General features: G+C 36.7%; 1 protein-coding gene across 2 annotated transcripts in view; it reads left to right on the forward strand.

The window, feature by feature from the left end:
* The window catches only part of SLC38A4 (solute carrier family 38 member 4), a 67,922-nt gene that overhangs the window by 20,236 nt on the left and 30,742 nt on the right, over nt 1-16,944 (forward strand). The window contains exon 2 of one of the 2 annotated variants that reach the window (XM_054591189.1): nt 9,394-9,450. The exons of the other annotated variant lie outside the window; for it this stretch is intronic. The gene's annotated coding sequence lies outside the window, so the exon portion shown is untranslated. The remainder of the gene's footprint in view (nt 1-9,393; nt 9,451-16,944) is intronic. 2 annotated transcript variants of the gene reach the window in all.

The following is a 16,944-nucleotide window of genomic DNA, read 5'->3' on the forward strand; positions in this document are numbered from 1 at the left end:
AGAATAACGCACTATGACTCCTGATTAACATAGATATAAACATCAAGAGAGGTATGTAGACCTCTTTCTTCATAAATGTAACATATAATGTGTAATGTAATATATATATATGAAGGTACCGACAGAACTTATGTGTGTCAAATCAACTGTAAAGCTCCTCAGTTATTCCAAAGCTTGCGACCAGTCATTTGTGACCAGTCATCTGAAGCAGAGCCAGATATTTGCAAGTAGAAGGAAAGTCTAAAGACATGGAAACACTCATGACCATCATTCTGGACACACAGTAGATGTTCAGTGATTACTCCCAGTGATTGCTTGATTGACTGATTGAAACAGCAAAGGGAAAGAAGACTAAAGACGTTTCAGTCCATTCACCTTTTAACTTTGGTGAAAATTTTTATGAGAAAAATTAGTTAAATTGAAATATTTAGAATCAGAATTTTATGACAGCATATCAGAATTGTATGTCTGATGTGTCTTTATTGGACAACCACTTTGCTGTTTTTTTTACTGCTATTAAGTGTAGCTACCTACAATATACATTTCTAAGTTTTGTAGTCCAAACAGTGGCAAAAGAAGCTCCACCTGAAGAAGGAAATAACTATTTTGTCAGTTTGAAATACATAGTGTTTATAAGTGTATTTTTGGCACATAGTAGATCCTCAATAAGTGAATGAGTGAATTTCATTTCCTCCTCCCAATGGTCCTGTTTTAGCCCAGGAATGATATACTCTTTATGAATGAGAAAATGAAGGCCCAGAGAGTTTACCCAACTATTAAAGGTTCCACAGTTAGTGAGTGATGGAGTTGGAACTTGAACCCAAATCTGTGGAATTGAACTCTAACGCTAAGTGTTAGCACAAAAAAAAGGAAGAAAACTGTGTTCAGCTATTTAGATCCTTTGCGAGTTGGAAGATGTAGATTAGAAGGGATGAGTAGAGATACTTTCAAGCTGAAAGTGAGGTCTTAGGCTTTTTCTGAAAAAGCTAACATAAAAGTTAATGTTTTAAACAAGCTTCAAAGGACATGCCATCAGCCTTTTAAACTCTAGACAAGCGCACATGCAAAATTGTGTGCATCAATATGATTGTCTGATGCACATGTAAAAATCATACATCATTATAAAGCAAATACCAGTTTTCCAGTTGTTACATATCACACTACACTGGACATTATAAAAAAGAATTGGAGGCTATAGATGCCTGCAAATTAAGACAATCATATTACTTAATAAATTATTCATAATTTACTTAGGCATCAATTTTTACTTAGATGTATTTTTAAAAAGAAAAGTTTAAATATGTTGAACCTTAGAATCTAATTGAAAAATAATCTTCAAATATCTGGGAAGGCCTAGAGAAAGAATCTAGATTTTTATAGTTAAAAATTCAATTCTTGTAAGTCTTGTAATTAGCTTCTTTTTCATGTATTGTACAGTTTTAAAGCAAAGTACTTCATGACCCTAAACTTCTCTGTTCATAGCTAGATGATGATACAACAACTCCAATGGCCCAAGCACAAAGTAGAGACCCCAGCCCACATAAACACTCTCTCCAAGGACTCAGCGCAGGCAAGAGCTGCTGCTTGCTTTCCTGTGGTTTGGCAGTGCCCTTTACGATCACAGTTGCTAACAAAGCATGTTTTCTTCACATATCTGACATTTTGAGTTCTATATGGCACCACTGGGATGGTCTTATTTTTATGAACTCATTTGAACTGAACAGAACAAAACAAACCGAAAAAAGATACTGTGATCCACCAATGACTCCTGCGCTTGTATTTCTCTGCGTCCCAGGAACACCAGGTGGCGAGGGGCTGCTTCTTCCCTCCTTGCCTTTGCTCACACTGTCTCTCTAACACCTGACCTTCTCCCCACCCCTTTGTTCCTGGCCAGCTCCGTTTACGCTTTTAGTCTGAGCCCAGCTGTCCCCTTCCCCAGCAAATCTTCTCTGCCCCGCTCACTCTGAGCTGGGTGCCACTTCCTGCCCTTCAGTTCCCACAGGCATTTCCCCGCCACATGGTAGCATGAGGCCTATTTAAGTAATGGATTCCCATGAGAGACTAGAGCTTCTGGAGAGCAGAGACTGTGTCTTATTCTTTTTTATTGTCCTTCTTACCTTAACCCCTAATCATAAAGCCTGGAACATAGGTGTTTAATAATACTTGCTGACTGAATAAATGAGGATGACTCCTTATTATGCTATATTAAAAACTGAGTACCTCACAGCATTGCGTATTTTAAAATCTCCATTTTTCTCAACAGTTTTGAGATCTATTAGAGCACCACTTGCTGGTGGGGAAAAAAACAACCCGTCCTTCCAGAACAAACTGGATATATATAGTTCTACCTAGACTCTAAAAAACTTGTAAGTTCTCATTTAGAATTAAAAATGCTTAAAACATTCTCACTAAAAATAGAGATGTAGCTAGTGGCTAATGTCTGGGATTGATTCAAGATTGTTACAAAACCTAAGAGAGGAATTCTTTGGTTTTGCTGTTTTTGTTTTTTAATAACATTTGTTGTTTTTCTCAGAATGAAAGTAAATCATACTTTTTAAATGTTGTTTGGCAAATATAGATGAGAAAAAAATAGAAATTATCCACATTTCCACAATCTGGAAATAACCACTATTCATATTTTGATTCTTTCAGGCATTTTTCTTTTGCAAATGTTTTTATATATCATATGCATAATTTAAAAAACAGCACAGGGATCATATTACTATTAGATTTTGTATTTTGCTTTGAAGACCTTAAAATAATTATAATTTTGCCATGTCCTTATTATTCTTTGCATACTCTTTGAACACATGGTTGGTAATTACTGCTTAGTATTCCGGGAAGGCAGCTCCCTATAAGGGCACTAATGGCTCTGTGCATATACCAAGAACATTTACTTCACCATCTCACAACTGGCTCTGAACATGAGAAGTATCTACTATGTTTTAATATAAGGCAGAACCCATCAATTAGAATAGTTACTAGAATGTTACTTGTTGCAACCCTTAAATAAGTTCTAAAGAATTGTTTTGGAGGCACAGTACCTTTAAAAAAGACTTTCACTTATTCAACGTTTATGCAGTGCTCCCTATGAACTAGCCATAGCCTAATATTAACCAGGGTAAACAGACAAAAGAGATTGTTCACCACTAATCTAAACTGGCTGTCTGAAATACTTGAGTCCATCCCAAACCTACTAAATATACCATCTGCCTGAATGTCCGCCTCTGCTCTTGTCCTGAATGAGGTCAAGACATTTACTTTTTCTTAGTCAGCTTTCCTATATTTAAAGAAAGAGTGGTGCTACCAGCTTTCTACCTAGCCCTCCAGGAATTAAAATTCTTAACTCATGCAACCCATGAAGAAGAAAAAACTCAGTTAATCTTGCCATGCTGACCCTGCTAACCTTTGCAGCAAAGTGCCCCCCAAGGAGCCCAGCTCTGGAGTTGCTCATGGCCCAGCTGGAGAGAGAAGTACCCCAGCGTTCATTGAAAAGACCTGACTCAGGAAATCCTTCTTTGCAGTCACCAAAAAGTCCATTAGGAAATGTTAATGTCTATTATTTATAATATATGTAAACTATCTATGTATATATATTTATGTGTATATATATATTTATGTGTGTGTGTATATGTGTGTGTATGTGTGTGTGTGTGTATATATAAACTATCTGTTAAATATCTCGCTCTGCTCAAATTCCTTTGAAGACCATATAAGAAGGACATGCATTCTTTACTTCAACATGCCGAATAGGATGCTGCAAAGGCCAGCTTTGCATATCATCCCTTACCAGGAACACTGATTCTTTTACAGCATAGGCTTGTGTTGTCACCTTTTAGGAGAGTCCTCCCCATTACAGCGCCCGCTGAGTGCTCTTCTCCCTCTCTTGTGCCCTGCCTCATCCCAGACTAGCCACTCAGTCTATTGGGTCACAGCTCAAGATACTGTTGGGAGTCCAAATTCAAGCAAGATAACAGGTTTACAAAGGGCAATCACTGATGAAATAACAAAATAAAAATGCATAGATATTGTTCTGGAAGGGAATTTGTTTTTAAAGGAAAGGGATGGGCAGCACTATGAAAGAAAACAATGGAAATTCGTGTGCTGTGGCCCCCAAAGAATGCAATTTTAAAAAAATCAGTCACTATTGTGTATTAGAGAGACAGCTCAACTTAGCACTGTCTCAATACTGCATTTTATATGAACAACTTAAATTAACAAGGTGAGTTAGTTGTTTAGGAAGTGTTGTTATAGTTATCATTATAATTATGCATCTCTTAGCACTGCTATTTTCTCAAATAGGCATTTTAAACTGTAGGAATCATTCTTTAAGGCAAGCTTCTAAAAGCTCTAATTTAACATTTAGAATCAGTATGTTACGTTAGTTGCACTCAGTCGTAAGCCTTACAAACCTTGTTTCCTTCTTTACCATGACCTATCTGCTTAGGCAGAGGCCAGGAATGAACTTCTGATACTCTTTCCTCTGCATCCTTTCAATGTGGGATCAAGAAGTGAAATTGACCAGAAGGTTTTGCATTGCTTGAAAAGGGAAAGGCAGAGAACAAAATATCATCAACAACATGAGCTGTCTTCTGTTTTATTTTGTTTGTTTGGTTTTTTTTTTTTTTTGGTCAGCTGAGGCTAAAAGGGATTTTCTATTTAGGTCTGTGGCAAAGTCAGTAAGTTTGTCAACTCGCACCAAACTTGTTTGCTAATTTTGCAACATAGTAATTGACTATTCAAACATTTCTCAAAAGTACCATTGTATAACTGTAAAGGTGGAGTGGGCTAGGCTAACGAGAGAGGGTGCCATCCACGAAAGGCAATGTCCTCAGCACACCTGGGTCACTGCATTTCTCTTAGGGAAGTTTTTAGAACAGAAAAGCAGGGCCTCTCCCAGGGCCCTGGGCAGCGAAGCCCTTTGGGGCCTCATATTTAGAAGGGTCCCAGATTTAGACCTTTTGACACTATCATCAAGTAAGGCTATTCATAAAGTCATTCATAATGTATGTGTGTTAAGGTGTTGCTCTGTTAAACAGAAACATCAAAAATGTACTAAAATATAATAATCCAGTTTTGGATTTTTTGTTATGTAAGTGGAGGTTAATAATTACATAATCGTCAAGAGAGATACCTATTAACATAGTTAAGCTTTCATCACTCTGCAAGTGATATAGTAACACAAGTATCTAAGCACTCAATTCACTTTCAGAATAAGGTGGGATTCTGCTTTTTGAATGATTTATGAAGATTTCTGTAACATTTCTGCATGGATTTCTTCTTTCTCCTCCCCCTTTTCTTCCATTTCCTCCTCCTTCCTTTTGCATGTATTCATATTAAGAGAGATAAAATAAAGGATTTGGAGTGCCAGAGCATGACATTAAAATGGTGACAAATTCCCTTTACCACTGTAAGCCTGAAACCCAAAAGCCAGAGGGTAAATCCTATGTTAAAAAGAAGTAATCAAAATCTTGTTTTTAACTTCAGTTGTGCTAGTGTTTTTTGTTTTTAAGAATGACTTGGTAGGGCAGATAGACTTTTACCTACAATACTACAAAAAAGAGTTGGGTTAATGTAAATGATTTTTATGTTTGGAGGTACTAATATTGACTGTAGGATGAAGACAGATATATAATCCTGGGACTTGATCTACTTTATTAGATTTTGAGTTTACAAATCTGAGGCTAGGTGTGATAAAAACTAACTCTTCTTGGAGAATAAGGCATCATAAAAACAGTGTAGTACAGAAAGTTTAAAAAATAAAAACAGAAGCAAGAAAAAATGTAGGTGGCCCAAAGGGAGTTCGAAGTGGGAGCAAAAAAAAGCAAGCGAGTGCAGGTACAATGGCAACATAAAATTATTAAAAATTAGATAATCTGGTTTGTCAGTTATCACTTTTTCTACCTGTTTTCTTCTAATTTGGCTATAATCAGACTACATTTCCAAGTATTATTTTGTCCTATAACTAAAATTAGAAATTTGGGTACAGTCATGATTAGAACAAGAGGTTATCTTTCCCAGTGTCATTGCAAAAGGCCATGATGGTCTGGCTAAGGAATTTTTTTAAATTGTTGACCAATTTTGACTTCAATACAGCTGGCATTTTCTCTTTGAGGACATGACTGAAGTCAGAAATTTTAAACAAGGTGATCAGTGATTTTTAAATATGCACATAGGTATGATCTGAGTCACTTAATTTATTTTAAATCTTGTACATTTAATAGATGATATACTGGAATATACATTCTAGGACCTTCTCTGTACTATTGGAAAATGATAACCACAGATTGATGAAAGGGGTGTTGAAGGGCATGGATTATTACCATATATTCTCTCTCTCTCTATGTAACGAAAAATGAAGATTGTATTGCAAGTTTTTGTTTCTCATTGAATGACCACATAAAATTTTTTGTAGCTTGTATTGTTAGCTAGTGAAAGTGATAAATAGAAACACTAGTGCAAGAAAGAGTCAAACTATCATTGACCGCAATTCAAATCCTTTCCATTGGCCTTTTCTCCTGCCATTTTTCTCAGACAGGCGAATATTGCCAAAGCCAAACTATCAGTAAACCTCTTCGCTGTCCTTGCCCCGGCCTCCATCTTTACCCCATGATCTCACTTGCATTCCTTCCCTGCTGGTTTTCTGATTTCCTTTAGAAGCTTTCCAGAGATCTCCATCATTAAAAATCTGGGTTTCTACACTTCATGAATTTTACAGTCTGGACTATTCTACTCTGTTCTATTTTGCTCCAGAAAGTCTCCATTGCAGCCATACTGGTTCTTTTTGTTGCCAGAATATGTTTTTAGCATGTTTGCATTTTTCATCCAGGATGCATCTCCTTTTCTCTCTAGCTATTGATATATCACCTGGACTTCAAGGCCCTCATCAAGGTACATGGGCTCCCTGAAGGCTTCTTGGATGGCCTCAGCCCCCCAGGACTCTTTTGGAGGCCTTGGGCATACTGTGAAATTCTGCTAACATTAATCATGTTACAGTCTGAAAAGCCAGGTATCCCTTTACTTGGATATCTCTTACCCCCAATAATCCCTCTGTACCTCTCTGTAGACCAAGTCTCATATACCTGTTCCTAGTGGCACTTAACATGAATTCCTTATGTGAAGGATCAGTTAAAGTGTCATCTCATTGCTCAGACTTCATTATTCACTACCCACGTATTTTTCATTTTGTAAAGTCTACATTTTTTGGTCCATTACCTCTTCCTACAGTGATACTGGAACCAAATCAAACCTCACTAAATATGTTGCATTTGCCATGTTTTAAATGTCAAAAGAGTATGCATCTATTACCAACTATATATGAAGTTACATTATGGTATGATTTTAAGAAATATTCAAACACTAAACTATAATGTTTAAGTCTGCATTTTCCTTATGAAAGGAAAGTTACTGTGAGTTTTGTCAAGGCCAGACCATACATTTCTTCATTAATTTTGGCATGTCTAAACACGTCAAATATCTAGGGAAAAGCAGCCAAACAACAAACAAGTTCCTGAACTATTTTAATTCAGTTAACTTCTGTCAAATTAGTTTCATATGTGTATATTTGATTTTGAAGTCAGTGTTAGGAAAGCTTTATGGTAAGAATTTTGCAATTAGGGTAGGTTCAAAAGAAATATAAGACCCTTCATAGAAGCCTCTTATGTGTGCTTCTTATTTCAATCCAACATGCTAATCTACTGTAATTATTTAGTACACTTAAAGAAGATCAGAATTCTAAGGAATCCAAAACTTTAAAATTTTAAAGAGGTAAAACGTAAGGTATTCATACATTTATTGTCACCCTATTTTATATGAAGATATCATATAAAATTCATGTTTTGTAGTAGATTCATTCTTTTTCAGTTGACCCACTATCAAGTGGGATTTTATTAGGATACAAGTATTTAATTCTCTAACAATTATTTCAGGTTTTTGTTTGATTAATCTCATATTCATCTGGTAACTCTGCAAACAGAAGGAAATTGTAAATTGGAAAGATTACAATTAAATGACAAAAATTATTTGTAAAGAAATATTCTTCAAGTTTCCCTGAAATTAAAATAGTATATTTGTTATTATTTTTCCTAAAGCCATAATAATTTTCATCTGCTAAAGGGAAAAAAACCACAGGATAACTCTGAAAAACAAAGGACAAGTCAACTAAAATACAAATAAAAGAAAATACATCATATTAAAGTTAATAGATCAAATGGGCACATTTGAAAAGAAAATGGGTAACTGAACATTTTGTTTAATGTTTAATGTCTTTCATGAACTTAAACATTTCTTACTCTAAGAACAATGTTTAGTTTTTTTTCTAGAAATAGGGAATTAACACAACTGTTCTAATCTTGCATTTCTTCTGATAGCTTACTAGATTGTTTATTCATGTTAAAAAATTGATTTTAATTGAAAAATTGATTTAAAAAATCTTTTTAATCTTCACCCGAGGATATGGTTTTTTAAAAATTGATTTATGGGGAGAGAGAGAGAGAGAGAAACATCAGTGTGAGACATCAATTGATTGCCTCCCACACACACCCCAACTGGGGATCAAACCTGCAACCTGGGTGTGTGCCCCCACTGGGGTTGAACCCATAACCAACTGTTGGTTTACAGGATGGTGCTCTAACCAACTGAGCCACCTGGTCAGGGCAAAATATATAAAAGTTTTTAATATATAAGCATATGTACATTTTAAATCTTTCTCTGACATGTGGAAAGCCAAGTAGATTTTTCTTTAAAAGGGGGAAAACATCTATTTAAAAATTCTTTAAAACCTCCAAAAAGAATTTTGCTTACTCAGCACACTTGCTTTGGCAGGTAGCAGCAATAACAGGGCTTATGGCTTTCAACCTCACGGCACTTTGAGTAATTTGGTGTCGTTTGGAAGTGTCTGTCCTTCTACAATATTTTCTCTAAATAAGTCAAGAATTCGAAAGAAAATAATTCTTCTGCTGTATAACTAATATCTTCTATGCATTCTGATTATAATATTTCACTTAACAGTCTGACTCCATAACTATTATTAGTGTGTTGTTTCATTTTGACTTCAGTTCATAAGCCTTTGGAAAAGTTAACATTTATTAGTCAACCAGAGTACAGAATCTTGATACAGGATGACACCGATCAAGGTAGAACTTTCAGTTAAGTATTTTATTGAATAAAAGCCAAAATTCTAAAAGCAAACAGAAATTGGTGTAACTGATGTTTAATCCAAATGAAAAACAGTAAACTCATTTAGCTTTTCTTTTTTTAAGAGCTGACGCAAGTTGGACAGAGGGAGGTGTTGGACGAGGTGGTGGTGGTGATTGGCTTGTCTCCTTCACGCCCACCGGTCTTTAAATCATTGTCTAGATGCCCAAAGGTTCATACAAGTCAACTCTGTTTCAGGGTTCTGCCATTCCAAACAATTCCAGAAAGACTCCCAGGACTGGATGAATAATTAAGGTAAAGCTGTTTTTACATGAACATACGCAGTGTTAAAATAGTGCTCTTTTCTTCTTTGTATGGTGTTGATTGTTTATAACAAGTTAAAAAGTTTGAAAATACTGTCTGGGTAATTTTTTCTCATGGAAAAAAGAGATAAATTTAATATAATGTTAGACATTGAAATTATTTACCCAGGTCCCGATTGCAGTTTTCTTTCACTGATAATTTTAGGTTTGAGCATAAAATCAAGACAGCGGATAATAGGAAAGGAAACCATTTTAAAACTGGCAGGTAACAAGGCTGTAGTTATTTACATCAGTTGGTTAATTGTTGGATAGAATGAAGAGTTGATATAATTTGTCTTAGGAAAAAATTATAAAGTTTTAGAAGTACACTCTCAATTTATAACTTTGAAGATTTTCTTTAGCTTGGAGAAAATAAAAAGTAGTCAAAGAAGGAGCATCACCTGCAGCAGATGTGAAAGGCTGAGAGTTTGGGCTGCATTATTGTCATATAAAAAAGGGACATCTGTGTCTCGCTTTGTCTTTTTGTGTGACCATTTTAATGGAGTATTTTTAAAGCAAATTCACTAGCAGAAGCTGAGAAATTGAGTAGAACATAAGCATAACTTTAGATTTTGAAGGGCTGAAAACCGTTATCTAAAATTAGAACTATACTCAAATTTATTCATTAGAAAGGGGGAGAATTGTCAGTGGGTTTAGGTATTCTTGCATTTGGGGCATCTTACTGAGCATATGGTGATAATTTTAATTAAATATCCAGGTGATAAAACTAAGAGTATCTTATAACTCAGTGGAAAACTCTTAACTGATGATATAGATCATATTCATGGACAATTGGTTGAAAGTTTTACTTTTGACAAACTAAAGAAATTTAGGTGTGTGTTCTAGAAAACATTGCCATTTATTTTAAGGCCAACCTCTACCAGTCATTCAGATTTATATTTAGGTAATGTTTTGGTATTTTCTTGAAAGTCTTTATACCCCTAAGAAGTAGGTCAGTAACATTTAAATACTGAGACATGTAATTTTGAGGGCTAAACTCTTGAGTTCTCTATAACCATGTTCTTTGATTTATTTTCAGAAAAAAAAGGTACCTCTAGTGGTGGTTCACTATTGACTATATAGAATGGAGACATTTTAGAATTTACTGTATCCACAATCATTATAGTTTATTAAATATGCATCGACATGGGTAGCATAAAGAGTTCCCTATGCTAATATCATACATGCTACATATCCCTATACATTTATGGAAACTACTGTTTGGGGAAATAGGAATTACAATTTAAGCGGGAATTGAAGATGTTTCTTAGTGTTTAAGATACTAAAGAATCCTCGTCTTCTAAGAGCAGAGGTAGAAAGTCTGTAAGCAAAATAACATATTCAGATTTTATGAATAGTTCTTTACACCTCATCAAATGGTTGCTTTAATTCTTATACGAACAAGCATGCAATATTTTTAGTAAAGGGAAAGGCCTCAATATGTGGTTATTTATTTTAAATTTTCTACTCCTCCCTAGATACTACTTGTAAGCTATGTCTAAGCAGCGGAGAGGAATGAAAATGCTATGTTAGCACCAGCAATAGGGAGCAGTCAAGCAAATATAGTTCTGCTGTTATTGTCAGTTTCTTTTCTAAGATGTCCCTCAACTGACTGTAGTGAATGCTTTTATGAAAATTAATTTCTGTGAGAAATCATGTCAGAGACCAACAAGCCATCTATCAATGTGTGACTAGAATGGCATTGTTTGGGAAATTGTTTAAGAGGATTTAATATAAAAATAACAAGATTGATTTCATTGTCCAAGCTATGTCCGTTTATCTCAGATATGTTCTGTGTGGATTTAAATCAGTTCCCTGGATCCAAGGTAGTTTGGCTTTTAGGAGTTGCATGACCAGATACTTCCTCCTTGCTCAACAAAAAGGTAAATGACATGTGAAGCTATTGGCTACCTTAATGTAGATTTCCGAGTAGATTTGTCAGAACTAGGTTAGCATGAAGGACAAAACAGATAGGGATGGTGGAAAATGCTCTGACCGTGTTAGCTTCCTTTTTACTTTCACCTATCACACATAATAAATGTTGCAGTAACTCGGGAAGGTTATAATTGTTGCCTCTTGAATCAAGGGCAGTTTTGCTTTCCAGATTTGATGTTCTTTGAACAACATAAGTAAAAATTTGAGAAATTTGCTTTTCTTGAGAATCTTCTATCCTGAATTTCCTAGGTACTTATTCAAAGAAGGAGACATTATAGTGTTTAAAAACTAGAATTTGGGTATAATGAATCAGCTAGTTAGGGTATTTAGACACCTCTTAATAAAAGTGATGAAACAAAGTCTTTTAATGCTGATAATATTCTAAATACTTTTGTTTCAAGCTTTGATTCTGTATCTTCATGAATGAGTGAATTAGAACAACAATGCAAAAAACGACCGCACTGAGATACCCAGTTTGTTTCTGCAGACATCTTGTATCACAGAGCAACTTAACTTCATTGGAAAGAAAGGCTAGACTACCCAGAGTTCTATCAAATCAAATTTGATTTTTCTTTTAGGATAATTTTGAACATTCATTATGCAACAGAGCTGTTCTTTCTCTTGTAACCATAGAAGAGCTTTCCATTTCATTTTGAAATATTAACCTATCAATAAATAACAGTAATGCATACTTGTATCTATAAAGGAAATCATATGAAGATGCATTGGTCTTAGTAGAATATAACACCAGGCACTGTGCTAAATGTTGGGATTATATAAGAGCCTATAAAATGGTCATGATTTCCACCTTCATGAAGCTTTCTGCCTAGTGGAAAAGACAGCTATTTATCAAATAACCACAACTAAAAGTCTAAGTGCAGAGTGTGACAAGCACTGTGAGGCAGGGGAGAACATGCTATTATGAGAACACATAATGGAGGCATCAGTTTTCAATGTGGGGCCTCTCTGACCACATGGCATTTAAAGATTTTTAGGTCCTTTTAGTTAACTTTGGGAGACACCTGGGTTAAGAATGTGAGACAGAGCCTTCCAGGCAGAGAGAATGGCTTGTTCAAGGGTCCTGCGGTAGCAACGGGGAAATGAAAGGAGTCTAGTCTATCCCGTGAGTGAGGGGGGGTACGATTCAATATGGGACTAAAGATCTATGTCTGGGTTTAAATACGTAGGGCCTGACAGGATATTAGGACATTTGACTATGTTTTTAAAAGTTATGAGAAAATTGTTTTAGGGACTTTAGCAGGTAGTCATGTGGCCTAACAATAATGGTCATGGAGAGAGAGGTAAAAAATTTTAAATAAACGTTAAAAGAAAAGGGTTTGGGTACAAATTGGATTTGGGTAGAGGGGTTCGGGGTAGAGAATGAGAGGTGTCAACACTGACAGATTCTTCTCGTGAGCAATGGGTGGATGGAGGGTCTGTGTGCGGAGATATAGGGAGCAGCAGAAGACTCCATGCCCACAGAAATTACATATGTAATGTGCTATACATAATAGATTATTTTCTTTATTATTATGTTTTTCAATCACAGTGTTTGCCAGCATCGTTCTTTTCTAGCCTACCCATGCAGTGAATCATCAATTAGTTCAATAAGTATTTATTCAGAGGAAAAAGTGTAAATTATGTTATAATAGTTTGTTCAAAGATCTGTTTTCTCTACTAAACAGTTCATCAGGTGCAAGGATTCTGTCTGTCTTTCCTAGTTTCTGGCTCATGTTTCATTCTCAATATTTGCTGAATGAATAAATAAATGCCACCTGCAAAATACTTCTGCATTGCAGTACGATAGTATGATTAATCATGAGATTAAATTTCAGCAATTATGATGTAGTATAAATACTTCAAGGTATGTACTTTGGGCTGCAGGCAAATGATTCAGAATATCTAGTTTCTCCTGATGTTCTATTATTTTATATTGTGTTTTTAGCTTAAAAGAGATAGTAATAGAATCTGAAGAGATAAAGACATGAGCTCTGAAAATGTGTTCTGCCTTGTGTTGTCTCTTGATTGGGGCCAAGATTAGGATTAGGGGCTGAGGTCTTAAACCACTACATTGGGGCATATTATTGTATTATATTACCTTAAAAGAGAGAGGAATTAAGTATTTTATAAATGGTAAAGTAGCATAAGTTTAGGTCTCAATTTCCTTATTTGTGAAGGGGATACCTACCTCTTTTCTGATGTATGTAAGAGTTTTGAGACTATGTAACTGCCTAAGGTAAACTATATGCATGTGTGTATATATGCATGAAAAATACTGATTATTGGAAGAGGCAAAAGGGATTTAAATTTATTAAGGGCCTACCTATTACATGCCAAACTTGGACACGCAAAATATCACTTAAACCCTCACAGCACTGCTTGTGGTGAATGACATTTTCCTCATTTTTACATATGGAAAGAAAAACAAGAAGTTAGTTAACTTGGCCAGAATTTACACCCACTTTTACTTACCATCAAAGCCAGGGTTTCTTACACCATCCGGGCGTAGTCCTCTGTAGTGGAGAAGGCGAGCCATGCAGAGGGGCACGGCCTGGAGGCTACGTAACCTCTCCGTGCCTCCACTGCCTCATCTGTAAGATGAGAATGAGGACAAAAATAGGGCCCACGTCAGAGGGCTGCTGTGAGAATTAAATGAGTTGATAGATGTGAAGCCTTTACCACAGTGTCTGGTGTGTTTTGTTCACGGGCCACATGAGTGTTTGATATTCTTTAAAAAAAAATTCTGAGTATTAGCATGGCTTAGCATGAGTGAAATCAGTGAGGTTCTTACTAATAAGTACAAAGTGAAAGAGGCTCCAGCTGAAGTGGCTGCCAACATGTGTACTCCTGTAACCACCTAAGGGGTTTCCTAAGTCAAGTGTGGAACGCTGGAGGGAGGAACATTCCAGGAACCATGACCCAAGTGTGCAAATGGCCTGACGTGGTACAGAGCAAGGTGAGTTCTTGAAGGCTAGGTAGCTAAAACACCAAGGCGGGGAAGGTATGGAAGGAAGTAAGACTAGAGAAGTAGGTGGACTGCATAGAACCTTGTGGGCATGTTGAGAATTTTAGACTTTATCTTAAGAGTAAGGGAAAGACATTAAAGGGTTTTAAGCAAATGAATGATCTAAGTTTTGTTTTTAAAAGATCACTCTGGCTGTTGGGCGAAAACTGAATAGGTAGGCAAGAGAGGATTCAAGGACATCAATTAGGACAATATAAGAAATGATGGTAGCTTGGACAAGCGTGATGGTGGAAGAAGTGGAAGTAGACTAATTTGGAAAATACTTTAGTTAGTTGTAAAATCAGCCAGACTTCACAAAGGACTGGGCGCCAGGGAGGAAGAAAGAAAACATTGTAATATAAGACAGACACTTCTGGTTTAAGTAGCTGGGTAAGGGGTGACAACATTCTTTGGATAGGAAACATTGGAAGAGGTGAGAACTGTCAGTTAGATTTTGGACACATTTAATTTAAACTACCTTTGAGATATGCAAATATATACATCAGTTAGGCCAGGGGACATATGGAACTGGAGACCAGAGTAGATGTCTGGGCTAAAGATGAACTTGAGCTGTTCTTGTGTATAAAGTTTTGGGATTAGATTGGAAGAAAGGGGATTTAGGACCTAGCCTCGAGGAATTCAAGCAATGAAACTTTAAACAAAATGATACTTTTTAAAAGGAAAAATATCTGAAAAATAACAAACAGAAGTTTTAAAGACTTCTTACAAGCCAGAAGGCTGATAAGGCTGGACAATCTGTGAAGGAGAGAAAGAACCGGGGTAAACCAGGCTATGTAGCAGGAGGGACCATAGGGAGCCTGGTAGCAGTTTGAGTTAAGTCAACATAGACTAAGAAGAGGACTGGATCACAGGCAACCAATGCGTGTATTCACCAAGCAACCTCAGTGTGGCCATCTTGATCAGTTTGGGCTGCTCCTTTTGCCCATAGGGTAAGGCTGTGATCTAGTCTGTAAAGAAAATCTGAGAATGGACTCTAGAATGGGTATAAGGGCTGCCACAGCAGACAAAGACGGGTAACAAGCAGGGCTGGAGGCTCCACCAAGAGGAAAGTACACCACAGCATTTTGTTCCCAGAGGAACCTCTCTCCCCCAGAGTGCCCTTGGGTCTGGGAGCGGGCTCCCTGCAGGGTGCCCCACAGAGAGACAACTGCAGAGAAGCCACACACACAGGACCTACAAGGGAGCAACCCGTCAGTGACACAGGCTTGCAAGACATCAGAGAAACCCTGAGTACTAGCTGTCTAAGTTAAGCAGGAGACTCTTCATTCATGAATGTGAACAGACAACCAAGGATCACTAAGAATTTAAGGAAAACCAGCAGCAGGAAAGAGAAGAGCCAAAATGAACAAATAGAGTAAGTAACTCTAGAAAAAAATAATTATGTAATTTGAGGAACAAAGGAAATCTTGAAAACTTCCGATCAATATTCTGAGAAAGAGTTGAGAAAATATTGCATCCGAAAACAAAACAAAACAAAAGGTAATATGAAAAAAGAGGAAGTGGACAGGAACAAATTATTAGAAGTTAAAAACATGATTGTGAAAAATAACTAGTGAACAGATTTAAAAATAAAACGAATGCAGTTTAAACACTGTTTATCTACTCTCAATACTTTCCTCCAGTACCAAATGTGTGCATATTTTCCCACACTCACTGGTTCTCTTACACCAGCTGGGTGCCCTACAATTCAAATCAGTTCTGACACCATCTACCGGGACTTAGTGTCAGACCCCACAGGGTAAGGGCTTTGTCCCACGAGACTGCCCCCACTTCAGATGCAATTGCAAGAGCCCACATCCTGTACTTCTGACAAACCAGCTGTAAATCGAATTCAGTAATTCACTAGAATTGTTCAGAGAATGCCGGAAAGCAGTTTACTTATTAGATCACTGGTTTATTATAAAAAGTCATAACTCAGGAACAGGCAGATGGCAGAAATGCACAGGGCACAGTAGGAAGGAAGGGATGCAGAGCTTCCACGCCGTCCTGTGTGCTTCCTCCCAACAACTCTATGCATTCACCAATTCTCTTAGGAGTTTTATGGAGGCTCCATTATTGAGGCACAGTTGATTAAATCATTGACCATTAGCGATGAACTCAACCTCCAGCCCCTCCCCTCACCCAGGACGCTGCAGGGTGTGGGACTGACAGTTCCAACCCTCTGATCACATGGTTGGTTCCCCTGGGAACCAGCCCCCTTCCACAGGGGCTTCCCAAAAGTCACCTCATGAACTTAAATGCAAGTATAGTTCAAAGGGGCTCATTATGAATAACAAAAGGCACTTCTTTCACCTTTGTTATTTCAGAACTATTTCAGGAACTGGAGACAAAAACAAATATTAATGTGTTTCATCAGGAGCTCTGTGCCTGGGAACCTGGGAAGAAGACCAAATATATATTTCTTACTGTATCATGCAGCAGAAGATCACATGTATTATTTTGGACATGATGTCACAGATATATCCCTGAACACTGACTAGGAAGGCT

Source organism: Pteronotus mesoamericanus, unplaced genomic scaffold, assembly GCF_021234165.1.
Source record: "Pteronotus mesoamericanus isolate MK-2021 breed Mesoamerican mustached bat unplaced genomic scaffold, CSHL_Meso_final scaffold_21, whole genome shotgun sequence".
Classification (NCBI taxonomy): domain Eukaryota; kingdom Metazoa; phylum Chordata; class Mammalia; order Chiroptera; family Mormoopidae; genus Pteronotus; species Pteronotus mesoamericanus.